The sequence below is a fragment of the Hyperolius riggenbachi genome, chromosome 8 (genome assembly GCF_040937935.1).
Source record: "Hyperolius riggenbachi isolate aHypRig1 chromosome 8, aHypRig1.pri, whole genome shotgun sequence".
NCBI classification, from domain to species: domain Eukaryota; kingdom Metazoa; phylum Chordata; class Amphibia; order Anura; family Hyperoliidae; genus Hyperolius; species Hyperolius riggenbachi.
Window position 1 is genome coordinate 259,400,794 of NC_090653.1, and position 15,017 is coordinate 259,415,810.

At 42.5% G+C, this 15,017-nt stretch overlaps 1 protein-coding gene across 1 annotated transcript in view; it reads right to left on the reverse strand.

Annotated features, from left to right (window-relative positions):
* The window catches only part of LOC137527804 (bcl-2-related ovarian killer protein-like), a 58,272-nt gene that overhangs the window by 41,178 nt on the left and 2,077 nt on the right, over nt 1–15,017 (reverse strand). Inside the window, exon 2 of the transcript XR_011023221.1 lies at nt 32–106. The gene's annotated coding sequence lies outside the window, so the exon portion shown is untranslated. The remainder of the gene's footprint in view (nt 1–31; nt 107–15,017) is intronic.

Sequence of the window (15,017 nt, forward strand, 5' to 3'; positions counted from 1 at the left end):
GTTTCCTACGTCACTTATTGACTTACATTACCTGCGTCACCGCTGCCTCACCGTGGAAGTCCGACGGTAACACGGATGGAGTTCCGATTGAAATTCCCGCATTGCACTGTGTTGGGATACAATTAATAGAAGAATGAAAGACTAGATGAACAGAAGAACAAATAAAAGGGTGGACGTACTGTATAGAGATGAAATGCTGGCCGAAATGATAAGTAAGTATACAAGAAGGAAACATCTCCAGATAGAAGTACACAGAAAAAAAAATAAGGACACACCAACTTTATGATTATGATTAAGCTGATTCATCACTGGCTGACCTGACCTTAAAGTTGTTCATATCACTGTACCATTGATGTACTTTACTCATGTGTTAAAGAGAACCAGAGACGAAGCTCCCTTTACCATATATATCAGCGGGAACATTAGAGAAAACGCCTACCCTGCTCTCTGTTTCATCCTTCACTGCTCAGCCTGCTTGTTATCAGCCCTGATAAAATCCCCGACTGAGCATTCAGTCTGGCTTTGCTCAGGAATCATTATAGCTGAGTCTGTCTCCTCTGATGTCTTTTCAAGCCCAAGTCTTCCCCCTTCTGGCTCTGCTTTCCTGTTCTGTATATTTGCAGCATCACAGCGAGCTGTGATGAGATGGGAGGAGCTGGTAATGTAAGGGTATATTGAAAAACGTTTTTTTTTTCATCTATATTTGTTAGTCATAAGAGATTTTTAGAAATGGTGATTTCATTTTGCACACAGCCCACTAAATAATATGCTTTTCTGATGAACTGTGTTTTGCACGGTATTTTAGTAAAAACAACACAAAAACCGGCACACCAGAGCAGCGAAAATACCAGGTATAGTATTAATTTTGTAAAATCTATTGGAGGATATGTTTATTTTGTGCCAAAGCGTTCATCTCTGGTTTCCTTTAAATATACTTAATATTAAGACAATGGCTTCTTCTTAACTGATCAGAATCAGAATCATTTATTTCGTAAATGATTTGTTATTTAAGTATAAATGGGGGTTTGTACCCGGGATTGGTTTTGGCTCATACAGGTTCTGGAAGTATGGGGGGGATAATGCCAGAAAGTCAAGAGCCGAGACTGCCATACAAAGGCGCCACCAGTCACACTTGGATACAGATGTTGAGAAGTCAAAGATGTGAAGAATAGTGATGGACGAACAATGCGAGATGTTTGCAAACTGTTCATCCTTCAATAGTGAAGATTGAAATGTAGAGGAGAAGAAAGCAGGACAAAGATGGGAAGAAGAATGTATACAAAAGTAGAAAGAAGGATATAGAAGAGTACAGATGAAGAAAATAAGGAAAAGCAGTTATTTCTTTATTTTATTTTTAACAAATATATTTACTTTAGATTAATTTGTTATAAACGTGTTATAAATAGAACGTGGGTCAAAAATGAACTCGATGACAAATTTTTATGGGAGTGTACAGGCATAAGTGCCACCAAAACCTACCACGACATGTGTGGGGCAGTTACCCCTATTTCTCCAAGCACAAGATAGGGGTAAGCCCCTTTTCCTTACAAAAGGCTGGGAGGGCAGGGCCGTAACTAGAAATCACTGGGCCTCCCACAAAACTTTGGATGGGGCCCCCTCCCGCCAACCCCTGCCCCCCCCCCCTCGCTTTCTGCACAGGTAAACTGAGAACCAATGTTATTCAGTTCGCTAGTGCACACTTGAGTGTGTTTTCCCCATGCAGATAAAAAAAGACAGCATTGAAGCACTGCATTCATTTTCTCTATCAATTACATTAGCTTCTGGGATAAAACATGCATGTTTTCACCCCTACAGACACACATGGTTTGCAGAAAATGCATATAGAAAACCGACAGACGAGTGTGCTCCCAGCCTCAGCTTATTACACTTACTCTGTCCATCTCTGATGGAGCAGAACTGGCTCTGCAGACTTCTCCAGCATCACTACAGTACACAGCACTTGGGGTGGGATAAAGAGGTTAGGGGCTTGGAGTTGTACACAAAATCCTACTAAACACTGATAAGGGACCGTCTACAAATCTTTGTTTTTCTCTCTCCTTGCCCTTAGTTGTCACAGTCTCTCAGGACAGGGCCCCCTGTGGCTTCTGGGCCCCCCTGCGGCTGCATTCCTTGCAGGGTCTATTATTATGCCCCTGGTGGGTGGGCTTTGTGGCACACCTGTTGCAGAGCGGCCTCAGTGTTGTTGGACGATGTGGGGCTGGTATTCCTCGGAGGGTGAGAGAACTGTACAGCTATTTTTCACTTGTTGACATTTGGTGAACCTCTATAAGGATTATTTCACGGTGCCGTCCTCTGAACTCTCAGTAGCGATCTTGTAAACAGTAATTGACTGGTCGTATAAAGTACAGGTGAGAAAGATAAAGATGAGATAAGAGTTGGTTGAAAGCAGTTCTGATGGATTAGCAGATTCTGAGCTCCGGGTGAGAGTGCCTGTCTCCGAGGCCTGGCGGGGAACTTGGGTCAACCGGTTCAGTAGGAACTCAGCAACATTGCTCTTATCTCTGTCCTTGGCTGAGATTACGTTCATTTTCTCCAGACTCGATAAGATTAAAAATTAGAGGATGTAACCAACTTCACTGCACGGAACCTTTAGCCGCCTTAACTACACGCCTGACTGTAAAATAATAACTTTATTTTTTAAGCGTGCAAGAACAAAACTTTTATACATCACTTGAAAAAAATATGTTTATATCCTTGTCGGGACATGATCTTTCGCGTGACAGTTTGGCACCAAGTACTATATAGAGGTGTCAGTAGCCTCAAGGCTACTGATGCATCTCTTACTATTGTGTCAATAAAGAAAGAGTCTATAATTCCCAGGGCTTCCTCCAGCCCCATAAGCAGGGCTGAGACCCTCGCAGTTCTTCCTGAGTACCTCCGATCAACTGCAATCAGCCCCGATAAATTTGCTCAGTCATGTCAGTCAGACTCTTCTGCACATGCACAGCCCCTCCGCATATGTTCAGAAGAGCCCAACCGGCGGGCTGATTGCGGCCAAGTGGAGGCACTCGGGAGGACAGTGAGGGACTCAGCGGTGCTTAGGGGCTGGAGGAAGCCCCAGGTAAGTATGAAATCTTCCTTTATTGACATCTTAGGTTTACTTTAAACGCTTTTTTTTAAAAAAAGAACTGTAAACAGATCATGGTCCTAATTAAAATAACTTTTCTACTGTATTTTCTTGCAATAGATGAACTTACAAATCCTTTTTATTCCTCTGCAATCAAGATAAGTTACTTAAAGAGAACCAGAGACGAAGCACCCTCATGTATTTTACCATATATATATCAATGGGAAGGAACCTGAACACCTACTCTGCTCTTTGTTTCATTTTTCACTGCTCAGTGTTCTTGTTATCAGCTCTGATAACATCTCCGACTGAGCATTCAGTCTAGCTTTGCCCCGTAATGATTATAGCTGAGTCAGTCTTCTGTGATATCTTTTCAAGCCCAAGCCTGCCCCCTTGTGGCTCTGCTTTCCTGCTACGAGGATACATAGCAAGCAAAAAAATTAGAGCTGTTAACAAGAAGACTGAGCAGTGAAAAATGAAACAAAGAGCAGAGTAGGTGTTTACTGTCATGTTCCTATTGATATACGTGGTAAAATAGATGTGAGTGTTTGGTCTCTAGTACTCTTTAAGGGGCGTATGCAATTAACTTTTTCTCCTGAGTATTTTCCTAAGAGATCATTTTTCATCTTCAAATTAGAATAACTTTTCAGCACTTTGAAATGGAAAATGTACCAAAAAGTAGACGAAAAAGTACTGTCAAAGTTATTTTGAGCATTTTTTTTGCTTTCTGGTGGTTTAGAAGGAATTTAATTGACATGTCTGAAAATCTCACCTAAGAAAAAAGTGAATTGCAAATGGGCCTTATGCAATTCATGTTTTCTCCTGAGTTTTGTCTTAGGTCATATTTTTACAACTTGTCATAAAATGCCTTTTAGGGCACCAGCAAGCAAGAAAATACTCAAAATAAATTTGATGGTACTTTTCCACCAATTTTTGAGTACTTTTTCAATTGTAAAATGCCAAAAATTTAGTTTAAAGAGGGGATGATAGGAGATAACTCAGGTGAAAAAGTGAATTGCATATGGGCCCTGGTCTTGATATTATGTTTGACTTTGTAGCAGCTAGTGATAATCATAATCAGCTAATTATTATTATATTATTGATTTATATAGCGCCAACATCTTCCGTGGCGCTGTACAATAGCATACAAGGTATAACAATACAGAGTATACAATACAACACATGATACAAGACAAGAGGACATAACAGCTAATACAGTGAACAAATTAACTACATGTTTTTACAAAAGGTGGGAGGTATGTACACCCAGAGCCGGGACAAGGTCCTCCAGCACCCAAGGCTGAGACACCAAAGTGCGTCCCCCATCCCTCCCACCCAGCTGTCACACACTGATTGCTATTAGACTAAGAGGCACCCCAGGACCCCCAACACCTTAATCTCTAGTTATCTGGCTTGCAGACACTGCCATGTATCCCCTTTTCTTATTTATCTCTGCTTCAAACACAATAGGGGAATGATAGCTGAGTGAGTTGTGCGCCCCCTCCTACACTGCGCCCTGAGGCTGGAGCCTCTCTCGCCTCTGCCCTGCGCCCCCTCATACACTGCGCCCTGAGGCTGGAGCCTCTCTCGCCTCTGCCTCGGCCCCGACCTGTGTACACCAGAGCAGGGACGAGGTCCTCCAGCACCCAAGGCTGAGACACCAAGGTGCGCCCCTCCATCCCTCCCACCCCAGCTGTCACACACTGCTTGCTATTAGACTAAGAGGGCCACAGGGCCCCCAACCTCCCCAAAACCTTAATATCTAGTTATCTGGCTTGCAGTCACTGCCATGTATCCCCTTTTCTTATTTCTTTCTGCTTCATACACAATTAGGAATGACAGCTGAATGAATTGTGCGCCCCCTCCTACACTGCGCCCTGAGGCTGGAGCCTCTCCAGCCTATGCCTCGGCCCATTACACAGCATTGTGAGACAAAGGGGAAGAGAGCCCTGGCCAAAAGGCCTTATGCTGGGCATACACGGCATTTCCAGTCCTTATCAATCGAGCCGCTGATGGCTGCCAGATAGATTCCCTGCTCGATCCCCACCGGGGGACAATAGCAGGGAATCGAGTGGGTGATAAGGAGCGCCGGCGGGGATGAGCGGGGATGCGCAGGCATCAATCCAGCGGCTCGATCAGGCGCATAATTGGCTAGGTGTATGTCTAGCATTACAGTCTAAACATTTAAGGTATAGGACAGTAGATAAAGGGAAGATGTGTGTGGAGTGGTAGAAATGGTGGTTAGTGAGCAGTGTCCTAGGTAGGACAGTATGCTTGCCTGAGGAGGTGAGTATTCAGATTGCGCCTAAAATGAGCAAGTGTGGGTGAGTGGCAGATGTGTTGAGGGAGAGTGTTCCAGAGGAGGGGAGAGGATCGAGAGAAGTCTTGCAAGCGGGTGTGGGAAGAGGTGATCAGGGAAGAAGACAGAAGGATATTGTTAGCAGAGCAGAGATTGCATGTAGGATGTTATCTGGAAATAAATTATGATTATGCAAAATTTCACGTAAATGTTCGCAATTACGTGTATATGTAATTACAATTTGTAAATTCAATTGATTTCATATAATCATTCGTAATTTCGCATACATTTTCGTGTAAATTTTCACATAATTTCATACCAAATTATAACAGTGAATAACAAAGCTCCCATACACGCTATTGACACTAAAATTGCGACATATGTTAAGGAGAATTGTGGGTGCAAGTAAAAAAAAAAATCAAAAAGCCCTTGTAGTTTTTGAGAAAAAGATTTTAAAAATTAAAAGAAAGATGAGAAGAAGAATTTAAATACCATATTACCTTTGAATTTTTTAAATCAATTTTCTCAAAAACTACAAGGTCTTTTTGAAAATGTTTCTTTTTTATGCCTTGTTCCTAGTATTCCCCTTAAAGAGAAAACCGTGACCAAGAATTGAACTTTATCCCAATCAGTAGCTGATACCACCATTCACATGAGAAATCTATTCCTTTTCACAAACAGACCATCAGGGGGCGCTGTATGACTGATATTGTGGTGAAACCCCTCCCACAAGAAGCTCTGAATGACTTTTTCTCCCAAGTTATCTCTTAGGAGATAATTTTCATCTTCTCTTGAAACTAAATTCTCAACATTTTAGAATTGAAAAAGTACCCAAAATTTGTTGATAAAAAAATATTTTGGTTGCTTTTTGCTTGCTGGTGACTGAAAACGCATTTTATGACAAGAAAAAGAGATTTGCATATGGGCCATGATTTCTAACCAATTCCACACTGAAGTTTAAGGGAAAATATTAGGCCCTTATGCAATAAACTTTTCTCCTTAGTTTCCTACAAGTTGGTATTTTTACACCTTGTCAATAAAATTAATGTTAAGCCACCAGGAAGCAAGAAAATACACTGAATAATTTTGACAGTACAATTTGACCTACCTTTTGGTATTTTTTCAATTGTAAAGTGCTGAAATTATAATTATTTTAAACAGAAGATTAAAAAAAAATTCACCTAGGAGAAAACATATATATATATATATATATATATATATATATATATATATATATATATATATATATATATCTCACTCTCCTTTTCCTGTCTTCATCTCACACAGCAACCACCTGCACCCAAAACTCACCCCCTAACCTTATTCACACCCCCCCCCCCCCCCTTTTGCACGCTACCACTTTTTGTTTTAGCTTTAAAAAAAAATGACCTGAGTTTTTAGTAGGAACAAACATATTATAATGATTTAATGGCATGGGGAAAACGGTAGGTGCAATTTTATATCATGTGCAGCATTAGGTTATACGCGGTAGAATGCTAGTATATAATTTTTTTTGTTACAGTCCTGTCAAAAATAGTAGACTATGGCTATTATAACTGAGTTAGGTCTCTGTAATTTACACACTGCAAAAGAAAGGTTTTCTGTTATTATTTCTATAGATTTTTTTTTTAAAATCATTGGTTCTTTTTATGGCTTATTTTAGGCTCAGGGACACATTTTATTAAGGTAAAACTAGATATACAAAGTAAGTATAAGGTGCCCATGCACAGGGCCGGATTTCTGGGAAGGCCATAGAGGCCATGGCCTAGGGCGATAAAATCAGATAAGATCAGGGCGGCAGGACTTGGAGAGAGAAGAGGTTATATGTCAAAGTAAATCATCTCTTCTGGTCCCGCAGCGCAGCCAGCCAGCGCCCTACTCTGCACTAATAGCTGAATTCCAGAGTTCCCCAATCCTTGCATCTCTCTCTCTCACACTTCTTGATGTGTTATAACAATCAGGATCAATCATAACTGCCACCTGATGATCCATTCCTGGTGATGGACATACAAGTGGATGTGAGAAATAAAAGGGATTTACATTACAAAGCAGATACAACTAAGTTCCCCTGAGATTTAATGCAGGCATTCACAAACATCAGTGAGATCTGCTAGTTTCTTTACTTTCTCTTTTACAGCTGTGACACTGACCCCAGCAGCAGTTAATTACACTCTTATCTTCTAACCCTAATTTATGACTGTTTCTCTTTTGTTTTTTTCTTCCTAGCCAGCAGTGGTCTCAGTTAACTCTTTCTTGACTCATTTTCTGTCCTTCAGCTCCTACCATCTATAACTGCAGGAATAAAAATGCTGTTTGCTTCCCTTTCATTGCTACACTGTCACTGTCACCTGAGCTGTTACTACCTCTATGCTAGTGTGTATGGTTTGGCATCCTTCTGCTTTCCTGTAGCAGTAGAGCATTGTACCATCTTAGCCATCAGCGAAAGCAGAAAGTTTTGAATCAGGATGATACCATTGATTTGCTTAAAAGAAAAAGAGTAATCTTTCTGCTAATAAGCCTTCTTCGGACTTTGTTCCTGTATACTGTCAATATGTTACAGCACACCACCATATGTACATTCAGCATTCAAAAGAGATACATAGATTTTTCAGCAAATATAAATAAATGTCATTCAGATGCTTTAAAGTGGAGCTGAACTCTTGCACAGGACAGAAGGAAAACAGAGAAATGTACCCTGTATGTAGAGAGCCTGTCTAATTCCCCCTCCTCTGTATCTAATCACAAATTGTAATTTATCTCTACACTGTGTCACTTGACTGCCATAACATCTAAGCTCATTTAAAAGCACAGGATATGTCAGCTTCCATGAAAGCAGGAAGTAGACACACTGCAGATTTATTGCAGGATTTGTATCAGCTGTAACAAATAAAAGTTTTTCTTTAAAGGTTATGTTGTTGCATATCTTTTAGAGCAGAGAGGTAGTTTTGAGTTCAGGTCCACTGTAATTACAACAGAACATCCAAAGCGGGTCATGACAGGATGTTTGCTGCTTACCTGTTCTCTGGTTTGGATGGGCTTCTGTCCATTGCACTGCCCTGCCACCTGTTTGTGGCTCCGACTGCAGCCAGTCGCACAGAGGATAAAGAAGCAGTGCATGCTCTGGCCACTCGCCCTCCCTGTAATTTCTCGCTCCTGCCCATGGCCGGTACAGTGTTACGCATTCTTGACAAGTACCAGTCATACATCAGCATCATTTCTCAAGTATGCATGCCCAGAACACTATTGGCTGCTGTGCACATTCGGGCAGGAGCGCAAATTACAGGAATTATTTGTTGAATGGGGGGCAGAGCAGCACAACTGAAATGAGCGCATTGAAACCAGTGATCGCTAGTCAGAGTGTTGGACAGAATGTTTTTTGGTGGTGGTGGTGGTGGTGGGGATGGGGGTGGGGTGGGGGAGGGGGGGTCGGGGGTTGGTGACAGCAGGCCTAGGGCACTGAAAAGTACAAATCTGGCCCTGCCCATATGCTCATCAATTTTCCCATCCGATTCCCTGCAGATTTGATACATCTGCTGGGAATCGATTCCCAAAATTTGATTGAAAGAATTGATTGAACAGGATGGAAAATTTATTATTTATGACTTATTGATAGACCATTTTTTTAAACTGCCGTCTAAGCTGGGCACAATAGAATAACAGACATTCATTGAAAAACACTAAATATATTTAGTTAAAGGACCACGTAAAAAAAAAACAACCAACAGGTTTTAGATTAGCCCATCACCTCATGGGGGATTCTCAGAGTTTTCTTTGCATTCAAAAGCATTTCCTGAATGGCAGTTGCTAATTCTAACTGCCAACATAGTAAGATACCAACCAACCTCCCTATTATTTGCACAATATTTTGGCAGTAGGAACTGCTGTTCAGGAAAAGTTTTTGAAAACAAAGATTACCCTGAGAATCCCCCATGAGGAGATGGACTAGTTCAAAAACTGTCGGTTCTGTCAGATTTTAACTGCTTACTTTTGTTTTACTGTAGTGGTCCTTTCAAAGATATATAATTATTTAATAGTGGTAATTTTATTCTACAGTATTGTAGGACCTGTGTGTGTGTGTGTGTGTGTGTGTGGGGGGGGGGGGGGGGTCATGACAAAAAAAACCCAAAACAAACAAAATAAAAAAACAACAACAAATAGATAAACAAATATCCTCACTTGCTCATGGCTCAATGAGATAAAACTAGCTATTTTGTCTTTTGCCTGTTTCTTTCTTTACAAAAGAGGGGGAAAAAATCAAACCAAGATATGTGGACGAAGAACTCTAAACTATACATTAACACAGAAAAACAGTAAAAAAGGGCATTAAAAAAAAAATTAAAGGAAAAGACAATTATAATCACACACAATAACACTACAATATTACACTAACACTACCTTCGATATACTTTTTTTTCCTAGGTTTTCTCCCAGGTGATATTTTTACACCTCATCTATAAAATGCCTTTTGAGCTACCGGCAAGAAAGAAAATAATGATGACAGTACTTTTTCACCTACGTGCGCCGTGGCTGCAGCTCTGGGGCTTTGAGTTTACCAGGAGAAAAGTGCAGTATAAATGTTATTTGTCTTGTCTTATACCAGAGGAGTTAGATAGTCAGGGATTGGTTGCTAGGCTGTGTTGCTAAGGGCTCGTTCACATCTAGACGATTAGCAGGTGATTCCCGCTAATCACTGAACCGCTAGTGCTTTTTAAAGCGCTAGCGCAATATTAAGTATATGGCAGTGATCCCACTGCCGCCGATCGCTATTAACAGCAATCGCAAAATGTGTTACCTGCAGCGTTTTGCCGCGATTCTTAAGTGATCGCGGTACAGTGCTTCTACAAGCGCTGATTGTGATCGCTAGGAATCGCATGAGTGAACAATGATTTTACTGCGCTAATCACTGTAAAATCACCCCTGCAAAACGGTAGCGCTATGCTCTAAACTAAATATATTTAGTGTCTTTCAATGAAAGTCTGCTATTCTATTATGCCCAGCTAAGGGCTACTATTTTGCATTTTTGAAGTGTGAATGGGCCCTGAGGGGAAAACAGTTTTCAATGGCCACTTCGATGGAACTCAAAATGGAATTCAGAATTCTGTGGTTTTCTGAGTTCTGAATTTTAAATCAGAAAATGAAAATTCTGATCTAAAACCTGAAAATTGAACACAAAAGTTAATCTCTTTAGAGCTGCACCCAAAAGGAGTTTAGCTGTTATGAGTGTCAGGAGAAAGTTTCCCAGTGTCAGGAGAATAAAATATCCCCGTTAATCCTTTAAGCTTTTCTATTGGCCCCTTGAATAAGCATGGAGATCAGGTGTTTCTTCTGACTGAACTCTGACAACATTAGCCGCATACTTGTCTCAGGTGTGTGATTCAGACACTACTGACCAAAAAATGAGCACTGCCATGCAACTGGTAATGTTCAAAAGGAAATAAATATGGCAGCCTCCATATTCTTCTCAACTCGGGTTCCTTTTAAGGATAGTTTCATTCTCAATCCTTATTGGCATGTAAGATAGTGTTCACTGACATTCTCAGTAAATAGTAATGATTTAATAGGCATAATACCTCACCTTTATAACCGCATAGATAAGATAGCGAGAAAGGAGGCCTGGAACTTATATATGCGCATTCTTCGTGCGCAGACTTTAATGGCCGATTAGTGTTTGAGATCATAAACATGTGAGTGTATTACTGCTGATGACCCATAAACCTGTTATCACAGTGACAAAGCAATGTGGCGCTGATGGTCTAGAGTAAAATTCTTGTTAAAGGGCAATTAAAGTGAGAGTAAAGGTGGCCATACACTGGTCGATTTGCCATCAGATTCGACTAACAGATAGATCCCTCTCTGATCGAATCTGATCAGGGAGGGATCGTATGGCTGCCCTTACTGCAAACAGATTGTGAATCCATTTCAGCCTAAAACCGATCACAATCTGTGGAGCTGCCGCTGCTACCGCCCCCCCCCCCCCCCCCCCCCCCCTGCATACATTACCTGCTCCAGCCGGCGCAAGTCCCCGCTGTCTTCTTCTTCGCTCCGGCTCTGCTCCGGCTACTGAATTTCCCGTCTAGGGGAAGTTTAAACAGTAGAGGGCGCGCTACTGTTTAAACTTCCTGCCGGGACAGGAAGTTCTGTGTAGCTCTGGAGCCCGAAGCCCGAATCCCCAAGTGGAGAAGACCAGGGGACTCGCGCCGGCTGGAGCAGGTAATGTATTACTGCTGGCCGTCGGGCATTGGAACGCCGCTAACGACGCACTCCCGACCCACCGGCGACCGAAAAAATCTTCCGCACGCATGGGTGGACGGGAACGATTGATTTCGGACGGAAATCGATCGTTCTGTCAGCGGTGTGCGCGGTGATTTCACAGCCGTTTTGATCACTGTGATCGAAACGGCTGTATATAGGCGGGAAAATCGTTAGGTGTATGGACCCCTTAAGATAGAAGTTCAAATGTAGACCCAGGCACGGATTTACATCACAAGAGCCTATAGGCACAGATGTCCAGGCACCTTAGACTTTCACCTCCATGGACCTACCATTCCCCCACCAAACTGCACTGCAATGGTGCTAGCTGACCCAGCTGTCACCTCTCCCCTACTTCCCCTGCCTGGTATAGGTAGCTACAAGTGCCCCCAAGTATTTGGTAGCCAGAGGTACCCTCAGTATTAAGTAGCTAGTGGTGCCCTCAACTGAAGGGCGATCTCATCAGTGGAATGCAGATAGCCGGTGTGAGTAACCTCTCATTTACACTCTGCTCAGGACTTTGTATAGGGAAGGAGGCAGGGAGCCACTTGAGGAAGCAAAGTGAGCCACCTTTCCATCATCAGGCGCCTGTAGGCACGCGCCTACAGTGCAGGGGCTTATCCATAGCAGTCATAGTAGCTGCAATGGGGCCCAGATGGTACTTAATGTATTCACTATTAAGTTTCTTGTGTTTCTCCACCCTCTGATTTTGTCTCAGTGCTCATGAGCTATGTGCAGTGTTGATTGCGTGAGAATATAAATTGCCCAGTTAACGCATATCCATAGGGTAGCTCATAGCTTACAATCATTAGATTGTAAGCTCGCAAGGGCAGTGCTCTCTCACCCTTTTGTGTCTTGGATTTTGTAACACATTTATTCATATTTAATTACGTGACTGTTACTAATTCTGTACTTTGTACCAATTCTGTATTTTGTAAACTGGTGTATACCATTGTCTGCATTATTATGTACCTTATGTTTGTTCTTACTTTGTACAATGCCATGGAATATGTTGGCGCTTTCTAAATCAACAACAATAAGGTAGGGGCAGGTGGCATAGCCTAAGAGTGTCTACATCTGAGGGCCCCATAAAAAGTTTTGCTATGGGACCCCATGATCTCTAGCTATGCCACTGCTACAAAGCCTTATGGTAAATCCGGCACTGTGTTGACCGAACACCAAAGATTACCTTAAATAACCTCTGTTTCTTACTATTGGCACAGAGGCGCCGATGCCGACCCCCAGAATGCTTGTCATGTGTTGAAGCATGGAGGCTGCCATTGCTGCCATTGCTATCAGTCACAATTCCACCAGTCTGGCTTTTCTGTTGATCTTTTGGGGTCGGGCAATGTTGGAACCACACACCAAGAATCAAGCCAATGGCACTCGGTGCAGAGTCAGAATGTCTGGTCTGCATACTAGTTTTGGGTCAGTGATTCAGGACTCCGGAGACAGTTAAAGGATAACCGAGGTGACATGTGACATGATGAGACAGACATATGTATGTACAGTGCCTACACTGCCTAGCACACAAATAACTATGCTGTATTCCTTTTTTTCTTTCTCTGCTTGAAAGAGTTAAACATCAGGTATGTAAGTGGCAGTTCCAGTCCGGGTCAGGACTCAGTCAGACTACAGTGTGACCCTCACTGGTAAGAAACTACAACTATAAAACACTTTCCTAGCAGAAAATGGCTTCAAGAAAGAGATAAAAAGGGCCAATAGTATGTATATTTTAGCTCTGGCATACTTCAATGAATGTGTCATTGAGCAAAAACATATAAATAAAAATATAAAATAAAACCGTGGAATATCTTAAAAAGTAATTTTTAAGAGGAGGAGGATAGATACAATTGTTTATTTCATTCGTTTATTTTTACCTCGGGAGTCCTTTAAGGATCATCACAATAAACAGGCAAGTCGAAAATGCTATTCTATGGTATATCTCCTTACGCTTCTGTCCAAGTTTTCATTTAATCAGTGAAAAACTATACACAAAAGGGTTTTAAAACCTACCTTTTAATTTATCTTGTCTGTCTTTCTATCTATCTTTGTTTATCTATAGTGACACTGACTTTAGTTAACCATTTCCGGACCGCAGTGATAGAGATCTACGCCCTGTTTTGATGGGCTCCTGGCTGGCAGGGCGTAGATCTCTATCACCGGCGCCGCCGCTCCCCGCCACGATCGCGCGCACCGAACCGGCTGCACTTAGCTGTCTTATGACAGCTAAGGCTTCCGGGTATCGGCAGGAGCCGTCACTGATTGGCTCCCTGCCGTGTGATCGCTGTGAGCCAATCACAGCGATCACCCTCCGAAAGGCAACATAGTTGCCGTTCCGCCTCCCTCTCCGCCTCCCTCTCCCTGTCACTGTGGATCTTGTGTGACAGGGAGAGACGCACAGCCTGCAGCCGTGACAGGCTGTGCGATTTTAGTATAAAAATAAACTTTTGTCCAGCTCTCCCCCCCCCCCCCATGTATCCAGGGCCGGATTTGTAGTATTCTCCACCCAAGGCCCAATGTCACCAACCGCCCCCCCCCCCCCCCCCCACCCCCCCCCCCCCCCACCCCAATAAAAATAACAAAATCTTTACCAACTACTCACTCCAAACGCAAACATTCTCCCACAATAAAACCAGTAATTTTCCGAATTAAATGTAATGCCCCCAGGGAGGCTGCACAAGTAAAGTTGGATCATTCCAATGACTTCCATTTTTTTAAGGGGAAAGCAAGTTATCTGTATGCTTTTAGAATGTGGGGGGAAACCAGAATGCCCAGAGGAAACCCACCCAGACAAGGGGAGAATGTACAAACCCCATGCAAATAGTGCCCTGGCTTGTATTTGAGCTATGAACCTGGTGCTGCAAGGTGAGAGTGGTAACCACTCAGTCACCATACTGCCCACATTAGAATGTCACTTCCACAGCTTCTCAGGGGCATTCTGTTTTACTGTGGGAGAACGTATTCTCCAAAAAGTGAATTAGGAATTAAAATGTTATGATTAACAAATAAGTGCTGCCATGGACAAGGGTGTCCATATTGGGCATGCACAAGTAAGCTCCCTGCATGCCCAGTAGGATGAAAGCACGTTTACCAAGCATGCATGGTCCATAATCTTGCATGTTCACTATGGAAAATGCTTGGGCAGGGTCGCACTTACACACCAACGAAGCTAATTCGTCCAGAGAGGGACAGTGTGCTGTAATGGTGGGGTGTAAAAAGATGCGGGAAATCTCAGTACTATCCAGTAGTATCCCACTAATGAGGTATCTATAAATAATGTATTTTTATTTGCTCCATGATTGCTTTGGGTGGGTGGTGGGAGAGGTGTGAGTGAGTGTGTGAGACAGTGAGAGAGAGTGTGTGTGAGAGAGAGAGTGA